An 18,955-nucleotide genomic window follows, 5' to 3' on the forward strand; every position below is an offset into this window, starting at 1 on the left:
CAGGCCTCCTGGATCCAAAGGTTCAATTGGTCCTGCTTGCGTCTCTTCAGGACCGCATGGTGGTGACGGACCTGCTCACCAGTCCTTGAAATCCCTGTGGCACTGGTGAGATCATGAGCCAACCGGTCCCACGCCTCAGCCCTATATGCTCCCCACAGGACCTGGCCCTGCATGAGTTGGGCCTCATGATTGTGGACTAGGAGCCAGACCATGTACCTGGACTCCTCAACGCCCCACCTCTGTGCTCGAAAGCAACTACCCTCACCTACTCCTGTCATTCTGGCTGCAAGTCAGTTCTACAATCGTTCAGTTCTACAATCGTTTATGCTGTGTATTCCCGCCTATGGGGCTTATATAGGCCGTTTTTCCCGCACATATCTGTGATTGGCCATTTTGGAATTGTATCAACTTCACTAAACCTGCATTGTCATGCTCCAGTTTGTATTCATTCCTATATATTTGCTATTATTGCATTTATAGGTACTGCTGTCATGGCTTAGTGGTTCAGTACCTTAACTATGGTGTATAGTATCCTGGGTTCGAACCTGGCCACTACTTTTTATTTTTTATGACTGTCTAGACAAGCTGAGGGGTGTGTCTGTGTAAAGGCAGTTTTGATATGGCTTGCTCAACGTTGCCCGTCGGTTAGCTTGTTTGCGCCGCGCAAATGGGGTACGCTGGTTTAAGCCTCATTTGGCTATCAGCACGCATATTACGCTCAGCTCAGCTAGGGGCACATAGTTTCAGCGTGTTAAACCACTGCTCAGCTACGGGCACTCATTTTGCACCTGTTAAACCACTGCTCACCTATGGGCAGATGCACTCACCCTGTTAAACTGTAGCTCAGCTATGGGCACATCTGGCATTTTTTATTGTTTTGTTACCTCACATTTCTTCAATATAAATGGGCTATTTCATTACATTTTACATAAAATGTGATTTTATGTGTACATGTTTGTCAGGGACTTGTTTCGTGCTTATTTTGCTAAAAATAAAAATTGGTGTTGTGGGGGCTCGAACCATGAATGCCTGCTTTTCAGCCAACATCTCTACCGCTATGCTATTGCTTCTTGGCTTACTTTGCATATTTAGTTCTTATATGCTTTCCCACTGACTGATAACTGTGGCTGCGCTACGGGCACGCCCACACAAACGAGCGCACTCACGGGCAAACATCTTTACAATTTAATAAAAAATTATGAGATGTTCATTTGTACATTTTATATTCGTAGTCTGTGGGGGCATGTGTTGTGTTGTGTTTATTCACATTTCCATGGACTCTGTCATGGGTGTTTACTTTGTGCACTTTTACTCTTCTGGGGGCATGTCCGCTTACAGGGCTCGACCTACGGACACGCCCCCTACTGTCTTACAAGGACCGTGTTAGTCTTAGATGTGATTCAGCATGCTCTCATGAATATGCAGAGCATGCTGACATCACTCCGTTTAACTGCAGCCTCCGTGTAAGAGTTATAACTCTTACACGGAGGCTTCGTGAATCCTGCCCCAGGTGTTCACTTCTGCAAAATCCCCCTGCCATAATGGCAAACGTCTTTTAAACATAAGTATAGACCTGGTACTTGTAATTATGCTCAAATGCACTACAATTTATTTGAAAATGCTGTATTTTAACACTGCAAATATCTCAAACACTCCAGACACTTTGAAAAATCTTAGTTACTGCAAAAAAGTCACACATTGCAAAAAATCAGACATTTTAGCCTTTTTGAACATTTTAAACACTTCAGAAATTATTTTAAGCACTTTAATCATTATGTCGCTATTTCAGACAGTTTGAATATCTCAGAAATTATTTTGAACACTTTGAATGCTAGGCCACATGTTTGGCGACTGAAAATCATTTAAACAAGTATAAGTACCTTTGAATAACCGCTGACCTGTTTGCGAGTTCGCCCCTGTATATTACTCCACTTCTAACTGCATAGCTTATGGTTTGCGAGCTGCTTCAACTTCAGATCTCATTCAACATCACATGTCTCATGTATTCAAATGAAGCACTGAGGCACAAGGTGGTTTCAAGTCATTTAATGTACATAAACACATCAGAAGCTGTAACTGGAACATATACTTTGAGCTTCGTATGCTTACTGACTGACTCATTACTTCCAACACACTCACATATGCATCTCCATTCAAGCTAGCACTCACTCTGAATGACTACACAAAATGGCACTGATTCTGCATGTGCTCAGTAACTTATATGCACCTGCTCTCTGACTAAAGTGGCTGACTAGGTACAATATACTTACTGATCTACAGGTATAATTATCTATAAAACACCACTAGACTGGGCTCCTACTCTCAAATAAGACAAAAGAACAGACCCATCTTGAATGTTCAATGTTTATATGTATAATATCAAATTCTAAGCATACTTAAGACCTCTTAAACCTTGTCACTTGATAATGTAGGTCATATGCTCGAATTCCAATGGCATATTCCAATGCCCTTTTAAATATTTCAAAACTATTTACATTTCTGATCCTCAGTGGAAAGAAGAATATTCCATAATAGCTCTGATCTTATATGAAAGTCATTCCTCATTAATTGCATGTTTGCCCTTGGTATTTCAACAAATGCACTATGATTCCTTGTACTCTGCTGATGGTTATTGAATGCAGTTTGCTGCTACCAAATCATTATTTTCTAAACACTTACAGAGTAGAATAAGTTCCCCTGTTACTACCCTATAACTTTTTGTAAATCAGCACACAACTTCTGGAGTTTAAGTTAGTCAAAGTCAAAGTAAACTTTATTGTCATTTAAATCTACACCACAGTGTAGCTGAATAAAATTGCATTGCTTCATTTCTAGTGCAAATACATACATACAGATAAATATTTTAGTAAAAAGTAATTTACCATCACAAAAATGCAAGACATAAAAATATAAATAGAACAGCATATAGATACTGCACTGTGTATATTGCACTCTCTTGGATTTCTCTTATCAAGGTACAGGTAAGAACAGACAGTTAAAATTAAACATTCAATATGGACATTGACTATCTATATTGCACTCGTATGAACTGTGTAAAATTAATGAAATTACTATTCCTGATCAGGCAGATGTATAAATTCATAGGTGATTGGGGGGGTTGAAGGAGTTGTCTTTCATCTAGTTCACCTGTAAGCAGAGTTTAACAGTCTAATGGAGAAGGAGAAAAAAATTGTTGCTTAGCCTGGAAGTCTTGCAGTGCATGCTTCTGTATCTTCTATTCGAGGATAGATGGGAGAACATGCCATTTGCAGGATGGGTAAGGTCATTGATTATCTTTATGGCTCTTCCTATGAAGTGAGTCTCGTACAACTCTTCCAAGGGTGTAAGTGAAGAGCCAATGATTTTCTCTGCTGCCCTTACAACTTGCCTGAGAGCTCTATGGTCGGAGGCATTACAGTTCCCATACCAGACTATGATTTTGTTGGTTAGGACACTCTTGATGGTACCTGTATAGAATGCTTTGAGGATGGACAGCTAGAAGTTTGCTTTTCTCAATTTCCTTAGAAAGTGCAACTTTTGCTGTGCTTTTTTGACAATGTAATTAGTGTGCTCTGACCAGGACAAGTCCTCTGAGATGTGTATTCCCAGAAATTTCGTGCTCTCGGCCCTCTCCACTGACACCTCTTTTATCTCTAGAGGTTCATGTGCTTCATGGCACCTTCTGAAGTCCACAATCAGTTCTTTGATTTTACTGACATTCAACACTAAGTTGTTGCTATTGCACCAGCATATCAGATGCTCCACCTCACTTTTGTAGGCTGTTTCCTGTCCGTTGCTGATTAGACCTATGATCGTGGTGCTGTCTGCAAATTTGATGATTTTTATTGGGCTCCTGTCTGGCCACATCATCATGTATCAACAAGGTGAATAATAAAGGACTGAAGACACATCTCTACGATACCCCTGTGTTCAGAGTTATGCTTCTGGAACTGTTGTTGCCCACACAAACCTTTTGAGGATGAGGAAACTTAGGATCCAATTGCATAATGGGGTGTTGATTACCCAGCCATACTAGTTTCTTTACTAGATTCTGAGGGATGACAGTGTTGAAGGCAGAACTGAAGTCAATGAATAGCATTCTGGCATAGCGGTTCTTGTCTTCCAAGTGGGTCAGGGTCTCATGGATTGCTAGAGATATGGCATCCGCTGTGCAGCAGTTCAGCCTACATGTAAACTGTAGAGTGTCCAAAGTTGCTGGTATGCTTGAGGTTATGTGGTTTTTAATCATCCTTTTGAACCATTTCATCACTGTTGAAGTCAGAGCAACTGGTCTTTAGTCATTCAGACTTGCTGGCTGTGATTTATTGGGTAACAGAATGATGCTCATCTTCTTAAAGCACTTTATTACACTGGCTAGTTCAAATGAAGTGTTGAAAATATCCATGTACACCGATGCCACTTCTGATGCACAGTTCTTCAGTACCCTGCCCATGATGTTATCAGGGCCAGCAGCTTTTCTTGGGTTGACACTTTTCAAGGTTCTTACATCTATTGTGTTTAGGTGCAACAATGCTTCATCCTTACTGCCAGGGGGTTTGCTTGCCACCATTTTGTTATCCATGTCAAACCTGCTGAAGAAGTTATTCAGCTCATTTAAGAATACAGTGCTGTCATCACAAGAGGCTGATGTAGGTCTGTAGTCAGTTATGGTCTGTATGCCTCTCCATTGATGTCTGGTATCATTTTGATCATTAAAGTAAGTGAAAAGTGTCTTATCTTAATTGCTTGTTTTGTATACTGCTTCTGAATTCATTCTGACCGAAGAACCTGATACACGTTATAACCATATACTGTCATACAGTATTTGAAATTTGGTCTTACCGCTGCTTTATAGATAGGTAACAATACTGTGGCGTACCTACTAGGCAAACTATGTAATATATTCTTTATGCCTGCATATGGTTTCCCTTTACAGTTTGAGGTTTTCATTGAAACAAAGGACCATATTAAGATTGTGTCCTAGATCCTTAACCATGTTATCCTTATGTATAATTATACTACCTATTGCATATGGATACCTTAAGTTCTTGATACCAAAGTGTTTTTTTTTACTTTTTAACATTGAAAGCCATGTTGCTGTTCCTTGCCCATGCCTCAGATGTGTCCAAGAATCCTTGAACACTAAACTTATCTGCCAAATTTCCCATAAAACTATCTACAATTAAAACCATGTATTTCATGTTTCCTCATTATTTTCAGTATTTCCTTGTGTGGCACTAAATCAAAGGCCTTTGATAAGTCTAAATGCAAAACATCTACAGATGCATCCTGATCTGATGCTTTTTGCATTAGCTGGGAAAAATTTACAAAGTTTGATAAACAAGAACATCATGCTATAAATCCGTGTTAGTAAATGTCCGAATCTGTGTAGAATCATTGATTTAATAGGTTATACAAGAAATGCTTGAAATATTTACCAATAATATATAACAAGCTAATAGGTCAGTAATTATCTACTATTAATGAGTTCCCTCCTTAAAATATGGAGACTATAATGGCATCTTCAGAAAGTTGGGGCATACCCTGATCTAAGTGTTTTCTGATATAGATAGTTGCGGCATGCTATTACTACCTTTCTCAGCATCACAAGAAAATAAACATTTAGTCAGTTTGGTACTGCTACTATATATTGTTTTACAGAACTTAGGGCCTCAATCAAGTCTGTAGCGCTAACTATATTACAATTATATAGCAAGTATTTTATATGGCTCTCTTCTTTAGATGTCACCAATTTAGATTTATTATGGAAGGTGAACAGGTGGCTGTGAATCAGCAACATCTGATTCCTAGTAATGGGTATTATAATTGTTGGTTGAGAGAGAGAGAGACAGAGAGCGAGAGATGGTTTACTTAGCTTTATTATATATACAGTAGATCGATCTATCTATCTAAATCTATATTTATATATATATATATATATATATATATATATATATATATGGTTCTATCTGACTACGTCGACAAGTCAGAACGCTGACAGCGAGAACACCGACGCCAGAAGATCGAAAACGGAGAAGACCGACGGATCAAAACCCCGACGCTGAGAACATCGACATGGGAAAAGGCTGTGGATGTATGCGGTAGTGACGGACGGTAGGGTCTTGAGTAAGGTAAGTGCGACTGTGATAGTTTGTGGGTTGGGGCGGGTTAAGTGAGTTAGGGTTAGGGGCGGGCTAGGTAAGTGTGCGACTGTGATAGTTTGTGGGTTAGGGGCGGGTTAAGTGAGTTAGGGTTAGGGCGGGTTAGGTGAGTGTGCGATAGTGGCGGACCTTATGGTTAGGGTTTGGGTTAAGGTTGTAGGTAGTTGTGTATGTGAGGTTTAGTGTTGGTTTGTAAGGATTTTGGTGTGCTTGTGTTGTGTGTGTGCTTTTTGGACCGGGGATTTGTTTTGTTTGTTGCTTGTCGGGATTATGGTGTGTCGGGCATGTGAGGTTTCGTGTTTGTGAAATGTCGGTTATGTGGTGTCGGTGATTTCGTTTTCGGCGTTTTGACTTGTCGACGTTGTAAGATAGATCCATATATATATATATATATATATATATATAGGTTCACTTCAAAATTTTGAAAGCTCCAAATCCCTAATCTCAAAATACTGAACTCAAAATCTCAAAAGCTCAAAATATGGAAAACTCATAATACCGAATCTCATAATATCAAAAAATATACAGGACACCAACACTAACTATATTGCAGCAGAAATACATACAGAAACAAAGAAAAGACAAACCATGCTAGTCTAATCCAATTATAAGTAGGGGGCAAGCCCCCCTGCACCCCCCCATGTGGGGGCTGTGCTCCCTCACACCCCCTGCTACTTAAATATATCACCTCCGAGATCACACTTCACTACACTAAGATGAGTTATGTTGTAGTATAGTACATTAAAAGGCAACATGACTAAGATTGCAACAGACAGTCATGAAGCATGTAATGGTGTATTTGCCATTTTCTTCTGTGAAGTGCAGTCTCAGAGTTGATATATTTAAGCAGCAGGGGGTGTGGGGGGCACAACCCCCCACATTGGGGGGTGTCCCGAGGGATTGCCCCCATGCTTACAATTGCAGAAGAGTAATATGTTTCTCAATGTACTTCTGCTACAATATAGTCAGTGTTGGTGTCCTGTATGTTTTTTGATATGAGATTCTGTATTATGAGTTTTCAGTATTTTGAGCTTTCTAGATTTTGAGTTCAGTATTTTGAGATCAGGGATTTTGAGCTTTTAAGATTTTGAAGTGAATATATATATATATATATATGTGTGTGTGTGTGTGTGTGTGTGTGTGTGTGTGTGTGTGTGTGTGTGTGTGTGTGTGTGTGTGTGTGTGTGTGTGTGTGTTTCTATGTGGCAAAGGCAGAAAGAAGTTTAAGAGAAAGAATTTATGAATATTTATGATATTAAGAAAGATCACAAAAATAATTTTCTTTTAAAAATATGTTAAAAAATATCCTGCACATGGATTTTTATCTTTTGTATTGGATAATTTAGGAAAAAAACACCAGGTGTGGGCCGGTGTGAATGTCTGAAGGCACATGAAAAGCCACCCATTACGGAATGAATATGTTTCTGTAAGTGTCATTTTAAAATTAAAGTCCTATAATATTTTCATAATGGGGTCATAAAAGTCTGTTTAAACATACATACATATATGGATCCCTATCAGATGATCAAAGTTTCAAAACTTCGAAATTCATATGGTCGGGACCATATGATCAAAGTTTTGAAACTTCAAACATTTTAGATGGAAATCACAGTACAACATGAACTGGGAAATTTACCCTTTACTTCACCATAGTGCGATCTTGGAGTTCGTATATTTAATTTGCAGAGAGTGTGGGGGTGCAGGGGGGCTTGCCCCCCTGAAAAAATGTAAAAAAGAAACCTTTTTGTTTTTATTTATTTGTTTTTAAGTTTGAATTTTCAAAACTTCGATCATATGGTCACAACCATATGATTTTCAAATTTTTGGAACTTCGATCATCTGAAATGGATCAATGTACATTTTCAACATTTTAAATAATACTTTTAAACATTTTTACACATTTTTAACTGTGACTTCTTAACACTCCTCTGTGTGGTTATATGAGTTTTCCTTGTAGGTTCTTTAACAATCTGAATGAACCCCTGTTCCATGGTTATCCTATGTTGTTAGCTAATGGCCTTGTTGCTGTCATTATATTCAACCCAATTAAAATAAGGGGCAAGCAGATCATACACAACCACATCATGGCCATTGACAATGTTATATAGCAGCCCTTCCTTAAATTGCTCAGTCTCTTCCCTTGTTTAACTGGGGAGTCTGCAAACCAACATCATCTTCCATTCTATCCTTGCCTTTATTACCTTTACTCCTATCAGCTCAGTTCTATCAACATAGTATATTAAGGATGACCACAGGCTTTTTTTACATAAATTGTCACCCCCTGTATTTGTGGTAATAAGTATATAATGGGAGTTTGATAGGGTTGTCTATATCACTGAACCAAGTTTCTGTCACCATCACCATATCATATTTTTCATCTGATAGCCTTACCTCCAGATTCTGTATCTTGTTATTCATGTTCCATGCATTACTTAACAAACATTTCAAATCATTCCTCTGATCTTTACATGTATACTCCCTTTGTTCCTTTCTGAAAAAGACTGGATTTTACTTACAAACTTTGTCAGTAGATACCTATTTTCTTATCTGTGATGCTTCTTATCATATCCAAGTAAGTTTTCTGATTCAAACGTTTCATAAATCTAGACATGAAACATTTGCTGATAGACCCTGATCTGATGTTTTCTGTGTTAGCTGGTAAAACATTTACTAAGTTTGATAAACAAGAACTTAAGTGCTCTTCTATGTTATAATAGTTTCTATCAATTTCTGCAAATGTTCCTTTGTTATTGTGTTAGTGTACTGTCTTGTCATTTTTAATAACATCTTATAAAATAGGGGCTGGAGCAACATCATAAAATAATAGCTTGAAACCCAATTTCTGACTCAACTTTATAATATTTAGAACTGCTGACTGAAAACTATACTAGTACCTCTTATTACCATTATGAAGTTGTACCTTTTCCTATTAGAAAATATTTTTGTAGCAATTCTAATATCCTTCAAGTGACACCCATTCAGGCATGTTGCAGTTATCCCCCAGATTCTCAAAAGCTTGCATGGTGTGCATGATTAGTGTAAGAGGTAATTTTGCCAATATGGAGGTTGAGCGATCCACGTACATGCTCGTTTGACGTGCGCGAGTGCTCTAGCACTAGTGCTGCACGTTCCCAGCCCTTGTATGCAAATTACCCCATTTGCAGGTGCAAACCATGAAAATGAGGTAAACCTGCTAACCAGGAAGCAGGAATCATGCCATGCAGGACTAGCGTAATATGCAGAAATGTACTCGGTTAGTAACTGAGTACACATCTGCAAAATCCAAAACGGGGAAATAACAGCCCCAAATAAAGGCTGCATATCATTGAGGAAGCATGCCAATGGCCAAGTATAAGGCCATTGGCATTGCAAACAATGCAAAATGTACAAAACACAACTTTTATTATATGTCCACCAATCACGGCTGTCGAAGCATAGGGCAGTGGGGCACAAACGAGATTGGTGGGGAAACAAGAAAATAAACCTAATAAAAGCAGTCTAACTAAAGCCAGTATTCCACCATGCAAGTCAAAGGCAGGCACAAGACAACCTGACCAGTGAATAGTGGTTGCTAAGAGAGGAGGCACGGTGTGACACATGTAACTATGCATTAGTAGGCAGTTCTATGCAAATGAGGGGAAGGATAGTAAATCCCGGTTTTCCCCAGCATGTGAGGCAGGTCCCAACACTGTAAGAGTATGAATAGCTGAGTGCAAGACTAGGAGGTAGTTGACATCATGTGTGGGTGTGTCAGGCATACTGGAAGTGGGTTGGAGTCCTGTGGCTCAGGTATGCTCCTAGCTTAGCACAGCCAAGCTAGGCGGTGTGTCTAAACCTGCATAGCACTCTTTACAAAGTGTAAGCAGGTGTGCATGCTGCACACCAGGAGTTACAGGAAGAAAAAAGAAGTTAAACCAGGAAACAGTGTGCACATCTGGGTACTCTGTGCGGCGTGGCCCTGGGCCCAAACAGAAGGGCAGTGGGAAGGGAAAACAGCAGTAGGAAGGTAATCAAGGAGAACTAGCATATCTGGCAGGTGAAACTTATCAGAAGCAGCCAATTACACAGTCAGCAGCCCAGCCCAGCCCAGCCCAGAACACTACTATAAACTCAGCAAACACCTTCCTCACTGGTTTTTCCCACACTCTACACCACCAAAGTATACAAGCGGGGAAATTTTAACAAACAAACCTACAAAATGAGAATGGCTGCAGCAGGCAACATAGAACAACATGTGCAAGAGGCTGAGGGTGGTGAGGATGTGCATGCTGCCGAACAACCCACAGTGAGGAGACGGAGAAGAGTGTAAAGACCCAGGGTAACCTACCAGGGGCTACATGAGCTGGAGATAGTGGAGCGCTATAGGGTAGACAGAGACCTCCTACAGCAAGTAGTTGAGCTGTGCTGGCCACACCTGACACACTAAACCAACCGAGGGAACCCATCCCAGTGGATACCAAGGCATGTGTAGGCCTAGGTATACTAGCCACAGGTACTTCCCAAAGCACAACTGGGGATAACATGGGGATTTCACAGGCATCAGCATCCAGAGTATTCCACCAGTTCCTGGATGCCATGGCAGCACATGCCAGTGAGCATGTATATTTCCTCAACACCCATGAGGTCTTAACCAGCAATATGCGTCTCTTCCACCAAATAGCAGAATACCTTGGGGTAGTGGGTGCTATAGACTGCACGCACATACACATCAAAGCACCACCCGGTGAGCAGGGTAGGGCCTACATCAACTGCAGGGGCAACCCCTCCATCAACTGCCAGGTCATATGTGATGCCCAGAGCATTATAATGAATGTGTGTGCTGGATGCCCTGGAAGCTATGATGATTCCCACATATGGCATCTGATGCAGTTGTACCAGAGATTTGCCAGTGGGGCATCCCCTACAGTCACCTAGTGGGGGATGCTGGATACACACAGGAGCCATGGCTGATGACACCCATCAGAAATGCACATACACCTGAACAACAACACTATAATGAGGCACACGCACAGGCCAGACATATAATAGAGCATGTGTTTGGGATGCTCAGGTCACGGTTCCAGTGTCTGGACACATCTGGTGGAGCCTTGCAGTATTTACAAGCTACATGTATCCAAATTGTTATGGTATGTGTGATGCTACACAATATGATCCTGCGGAAACAGCTGCAGCAGGAACAGCATGGGGCAGGGCCACACAGCCCCCCACCAATGCCAAGACCTGCACACAGGCACAGAGTGACCCAGAGGAGGAAGAACCTGAGCCTGCCCCATTAGGCAGAAGGAGGCATGCCCAGTATGCCCTGGCCTTGGCAAAGAGGCAACGCATAGCACATGCTCTGACACAGTAGGGTCCCAGGGAATGACACCTACCTCTCTCTGACTCGCACATACAGTAAAAGGGATGCCAAACATTACACCACCTATGCTAAACCATATATAGTGAGTGTACTATGTGCATCAACATAGACAGCTGTCCAGCACTATTTGCAAGCCTGGCACACCCACAAGGTAAGTCAATCAACCTACCAATTGCCAAATGGAGTAGAACGTGTTGTCACCTGTAGCTATGGTATGGATGTGAGCATGCAAGGGAATTGGATGGCTTAATGTTATGGCAGCAGACAGTAGACACCCATAGTGGCACCCTGACATGTGTAACACATACTGGAGTCACCATAGTAGCCAGTACTACACAGGGAGACAGAAGCAACTGCAGGAAATGGGCTGTGTGAAATATGTGTCCATATGACCTGCACATTCCAGTCAGGGTGGTTCACATACCCAACAACATTCGCAACCAGCAGGACAGGTGGACAGAAACCCAAACAGGGCCTGTGTCATGGCCCCAGAATGATGGCTAGGGTTAACCCCACCCCCAGGCCTACACAGACAGACCACAGCAGGGCAGGCAGGGGGATGCCAGTTCTGAAGGGTAGGACGTCAGATAATAGTATGTAGTGCAACCAAAGCCATGATCTGCAGTACACTGGTATGCCTCTACACAGAATGATAGTTAGCAATACAGAATAAAATGGAGTACATAACATACCAGTACAGTCATAGCAAATGTGTACAAGTGTCACTTGTGCCCCCCATCCTACATAGCAATTTAATGACAGTCAGGTGTGCCTCCCCCCCATGTAGACATGTAGAAACAGTCAAGTGTGCCCCTACCCCACTCCAGCGTAGAAAGGTAGTAACAGTCAGCTTCTCCCCCAATCCTGTGTAGAAATGTAGTAACATGCATGAGTATGTATAATACGAGTGGAGCAGAGATACCCAGAGGTGCCCAAGGTAGCAGGTTAGGTTGTAGCATGTCCACAATATGCAGGTCTGTGTGTGGTAGGATGGTGTGTGTTTCATATTGTGTGAGAGTGGTCAGTATGTATGTATGTCGAGGTAAGACCTGGTGGCCATAGCCCAGTACTCCTGATGACAGGGTCAAGCCCTCACAACTGCAGTGCCAAGGACAATCCCCACCAGCATAACACCTGCTAGCAGTAAGCCAATGTAAATATATGGTGGTAATATGTGTCACCATCTGAAAGATTGACATGGCATGGCTGTTGGGCTAGATATACAAGCAGTACACAGGGGAAAGTACCCCAGACATACAGTATATATTGTATCACTGTGAAATGGAGACACCCTTGGAATTGTACATACAGGTATGCATCACAGCAACTGGTCCTGTAGTAGGGTATACCAGTGATGTCCAACCCAACACCTGCAGATCACAAAGGAGGTAGGACTGATGTATTGGGAAACAGCTGGTGTACCAGCACATGCCAGCATACCAGGAATGCCCCATGCATATCTGTGTGTCAGATGCAAGTGCTGTCCATAGCACACATGCACCCAGCCCATGCAAACACCACCCACAGATACCTCTCTGGCAATACCCCTGCTGTGGGGAAAGGGTACAGTATAACCCATCCTGTATATGGCAATAGTGGAAGAATGCAGCATGCAGTGCAGGTGCCCCATGCAGGTGTGTCTCTAGCTGTACATAGCACTCTGCTAGCATCCACACCACCTGATCTAGACTAATAGAAGGAATTTCATGAACACCTATCACACCTACCCTGTCACCCCAGGGGAATATACTGCCTGGCAGTCTGTGACTGTAGGCCTGACAGAATGCAACTGCCTGCCACATGTTGCCCGCAGCAACACTTAATGCCCCACAGGCTTCTGCCAAAGGCCTGTGTCTCACACGTACTGCCAATGTATGTGAAGTCATGGACACCCATATAACAACATAACACACTCCACATAAGCCATATGCAAGGCCATGTGGACAAACCACAGTAACATGTCCACCATGTGCCACTGCATGAACTGTGGACCAACACTAACACACACCTGTGATGGGGTGATACCCTTAGGGAAAGTATCAAAGAATGTATGTATAATGTCTGGAAGATGTTAGAATAACAGAGGGGGTGTGGGTCCATGGGCAGCATGGAATGTGCAGGGCCTGACACCAAGCTGTGTTCCCACACTATCCCTGGCTGCAAATACATAAATGGGTGGCTACACACTTGCCCGTACATCACAATAGGGTTAATGTCCTGACCCATGGCCTCTGTACAGCTGTGAGGCATTGCCACAGCAAGATAAGCCCAGATTGTCTTGTCAATGGGTGAACAAGTATGGGATCCCCCACCAGCACTCTACCAAGGTGCAGAACTGGATACACAGATCCAGCAGCAGGTGTCTGCAGCTCCCCCTCCAGAATGGCATAACTTACCATGAATATGTAGATGTCTGCCCACAATACCAGACACAGCTGCAGTCACCCTTGTCCCCCAAGACAGCACTGTGAGCAAGAATGTCTACCTGGCAGTACATGGAGACAGAAAACATCATTGTGTATAACAGCACACATGTCTGAATATCTCTGCTAACAGGGATGCCATGCAGCTGAAGCAGCACAGACACAATCACCTACAGTACACACTGTCCCCTGCACAGTTTGTCCCCATATTTCCAAATGATTGCTGGATACCTGGCAGACACACCTTGCTACCTGTAGGTATACAGCACAAAGGTCTGCACTGGAGTACAAACTAACTAGTATTGTCCCATACATTTTATACAGAAGGACATACTGGGCATGCTTACACACTTAGAGAAATTAAGGCAATGTCAGTCAACAACATACTGAAAGGTCATATTGGGAATTCTCACACACATAAACAAAAGAAGCCCATGTCTGCAAACAACAGTAGACCAGACAAATTTGGCAGTCGCAGATGTTAGTGCAGACACTGGGCAACCATGGTGGTGCAGTGGTTAACATTGCCGCCTCACAGCAAGAGGTTTTCCGGTTCGATCCTCAGCTGGGGTGCCTTCTGCGCAGAGTCTGCATGTCCTCCCTGTGGTCGCGTGGGTTTCCTCTGGGTGCTCTGGTTTCCTCCCACATCCCATAGTAGGTGGATTGGACACTCTAAATTGGCCCTAGGTGTGAGTGCATGCATGTGTGTGCCTTCTGTGGAAGGTTGGGCACCGGGCTGGCAACTTGACACTGTAAAACTCCACTGCCAATCATGAGCGGACAGGTGATCCACTGTGGCGACCCATAACTGGGAAAAGCCAAAAGAAGAAGAAGATGTTAGTGCAGACACTCCTCAGTATGCATCACCCATGCTTTGCACACACAGTGGATAGGAATACATGCATATATCCAAGGACAATACACTGTAATATGCCAAACATACACGTACATAGACGTGTGGGAGAGAATGACTGTGACAACGGGCCAACCCTTATGAGGCTTGTCCCACCCAGCCCACAGCCAAATGATAACCACATGATGCTCAGATGTCACTCACTGTAGACATTAGCCACCAGGATCTGTCAGCATTATGGACTATGTGGTGCAAGTGCTAGCTGTGCAACATGACTGTACAAGGAAGTAGTCATCTAGCAATGGTATGCACATACCTGTGGAATATAACCCTGGGTGTGCCTGCATGTGTTGAGTCAACCTCTAGATGAATGAGTTATGGCCCATGCACACACACTGCCCTCCTCATAGCCCTACTATGACAAACCTGCTTAGGTCTACCACGTTGAAATACACCCTTGGGAAAAGTGTAGCCCAGTAATCTCTGCAGTGCATCTCGTAACTGCGTACTGCTGTAGTGTGATAAAGTAGCTAGTTAGGTGTTCTAACCCCAGACGTGGCAAGTGTGTGTGTGTTAGTGTACATGTCTGTCTGAGTAGAGAGCAATGCTTTTTATGGTAGCCACACTCCTTGCAACTCCCATACACAACTTTGGCAAGGGTGCTGAGGTCACCCACCAAGAAATATACCTCCGGGAAGGATGTAATTACTATAGCGCATCCCGTAACTGGATAATGCTGTAGATTGATAAAGTAGCTAGGTAGGTGTTCTAACCCCAGACACGGCAAGTGTGTGTGTTAGTGTGTGTCTCTGTATGTGTAGAGAGCAATGCATTTTAGTGTAGCCACACAAATTACAATTACTATACTCGACTTTGGCAAGGCTGCTGATATCACCCACCCAGAAATACACCTTCGGGAAGGTTGTAGCCCAGTAATCTTCATAGTGTGTCCCATAACTGTGTACTGCTGCAGAGTGACAAAGTAGCTAGGTAGGTATTCTAACCCCAGACATGGCAGATGTGTGTGTGTGTGTGTGTGTGTGTGTGTGTGTGTGTGTGTGTGTGTGTGTGTGTGTGTGTGTGTGTGTGTGTGTGTGTGTGTGTGTGTGTGTGTGTGTGTGTGTGTGTGTGTGTGTGTGTGTCTGTGTAGACAGCAATGAATTTTAGTGTAGCTACATGAATTACAATTCCTATACTTGACTTTGGCAAGGCTGCTGATGTCACCTACCCAGAAATACACCTCCGGAAAAGTAGTAGCCTAGTAATCACCATAGCGCATCCTGTAAATGCATACCACTGGAGTGTGATTTAGAACTGTGGCAGGGTTCCATCCCCACCCATGGCAGTGCTGGATGTTTTGTGTGTGTCCATGTCTGTATACGGAGCAATGTATTATAGGCTAGTCACATGCAATACATTTCACATGGCCCACTTTGGCAATCCAGCTGACGTCATCTTTGTGAAATACAGCTTTGGGGAAGGAGCTCCATAGTAATACCCATGGTGCATCCTATAATAGCTCCATGCAGTAGTGTGGTATAGACCCCTGTCAGGGGTTCTATACCCACACATGTCGGTCGTGGATGCTTTGTGTGTGTCTCACTGTCTGTGTTGGGAGCAATGCATTTTCGGGTAGTCACCCTCAGTACATCTCAAATGGCCTACTTTGGCAATCCTGCTGATGTCAGTCATTGTGGAATATATCCTTGGGAAAGGAGTACATCAGTGATGTGCATGGCGTGTACTATAACTGCTTACTGCTGAGGTGTAATAAATTAGTTAGTTAGGTGTTCTACTCCCAGACATGACAGGTGTGCGTATGTGTGTTCGTATCTCGTATCCTGTGTAGAGGTGGGTGCGAGCATGTGACATCTATGGCCAATATGGAGTGGGTTTTGCATACATCTTGTATGGCGGCCCTACTATATAGCACAATGTGCACCATACAGGGATAACAGATGTGAAATAGCTGAGAGGCTGGGGTGCAAAGCCATACCCAAACATGTGACAGCAAGGCCAGGCAATCACATTTAGCAACCCCAGTATTACCCAGAGCACACTCTCAACCCATGCCTCATACGCACACACATGCCTAGGCAACAGCCAATATGTGGGTAGTACACTGCATATTGGCCATTGATAGTAACCATGCAGTGATAGCAGTGGGCTACAGAGGGCATGTCCCCTGTCCATCTGTCCAATATGCACGTACATGCTAACAGTGAACCTCCCCCATGCTCCCCATTGGACACCTGCACCATCTGTGGTGCCATCACATGTGTCCCACAATGGACATACCATGCCTGACAGTATGCATTGTATGGACAGTTGCCACTGACACCAGGAAAGCTGTCAGCATGCCATCAATGTAGGTGCAGGTAAACCTGGTGCCCATTACTGGTCCCTGCCACAGGGGGCAAGACTGGCACATGTGATGGTAATCTGTGTGCACAACATGAGCCAGACACCCCAGGTGCAGATCCACATGTCACTGTACAAGCATGTGGAAGGTGTGCACATCCCAGACACCATCCATGTCATGGGGTAAGGAACACATACATGGCAAGTGATGCATAGCATGTGCCACACACAATAGTCACCAAGGTGACTGGATGGGGTATACAATACCCACCTTTGTGGGCACGAGTGGAAACCACAGCCCTGATACACAATGCTGACCATTGTCATGTGGCTTGATGCCAAAGTATACCCCTTGCCTACCCTTGTATAGACTGCTGCCACAGTCGACCACCACACACCTGTGCAGACATGCATCCATGCATGTCAGTACTGGCACCCTGTGTGTTTGTCTGTGTGTTGTATGGTGCGTCTGTTCACAGCCACACTCACTACAACCCCCATGTGCATACAGAAGCATGCTGTCAGATGTCAGACACCTCCTCATACCCTTTGCCCATACCACCTGCGTATGACCCATGTGATGCATGTTGTACCAGCACAGTGATGTGTTGTGGCAATCCTTCTACTGATGTGCTGAACCCCTGGCCCTGCCAAGTGTGTCGATGTGTGCATGTCCCTGTGAGAGTGTAGCTGTGTAGATGCTGGCACCTGTTCATGCTGACAGGCACGTGTACGTCACCTACCATATAGCTACCATATCCCTGTTGCAGATGTCACGCACCATCACAGATATGTTCTGAGGGCTCCACAACAGGTAACCCATGTGGCACATCCAATAACTGTATCGAACTGTGGACGCAGTACATAGTTGTCAGCAGTTTGATATCCTCTGCTGGTAGGTGTGTCACACAAACAAGCTGTGGTTTTACTCCACCACCCCTCACTGACATGTCTTTGCCTCTGTCTGCCTCTCCCACTCCCTCTCTGGTGGATGTGGAGACCTACACCAGCTTTGCTTTGGCAGCAGCATGTGTATTTTAAGTGATGCTCATGATCAGCTGGTGGCCTCTGCATGAATCACAGCTCTCCCCTAGCTGATTGCATGTGTAACAGCTGTGGTAACAGTCCCATAGCCAATTGCATGGAAACACACTCCGATATTTAGGAACATCATGTTGTTGTTGGCCCTTGTCATTCACTGTGAGCATGAACTAGATCCATTGGTTGGCAACCAGCATCTGCAATGGATTGGGGATTTAACTTCAACAACATACACTGTGGAAACAGGGCAACACACAGGAGGGGGATGTGCAAGACCCGCCTACAGACTGTAAGTGCTGCTATACTACATGTGGCATACTGTTGGTTTAACAGTGTGTGTGTGTGTGTGTGTGTGTGTGTGTGTGTGTGTGTGTGTGTGTGTGTGTGTGTGTGTGTGTGTGTGCGTGTGGATAGGTCTTTCCTACATGTCTCCATACTTGCCATGTCAGTTCCATGTTTATGTGGAATCCCCATCTGCAGGGTCATCTGCAGACAGGGCAGTGTGTTGTGTCATTGACTCCATGTGTTACCTATGGAGCATCTATCTATGGACTGCAGATGGTAGTGTGAGGATTGCAGTCTGTAGATGGTGATAGCTATGACAGTTACTGGCATATTATCCCTCATAGGACATATGTTGCCACAAACCCTGTTACAACAGTAAATGTATGAGGTTATCACAGTAACATGTAATTACTGGCCGTGTGTATGTGCTGCCAGCCACAACTCTGCCAACCTGTGTACATATGTTGTGCAT

Source organism: Protopterus annectens, chromosome 17.part0 (genome assembly GCF_019279795.1).
Source record: "Protopterus annectens isolate FY-2018-M chromosome 17.part0, PAN1.0, whole genome shotgun sequence".
Classification (NCBI taxonomy): domain Eukaryota; kingdom Metazoa; phylum Chordata; order Ceratodontiformes; family Protopteridae; genus Protopterus; species Protopterus annectens.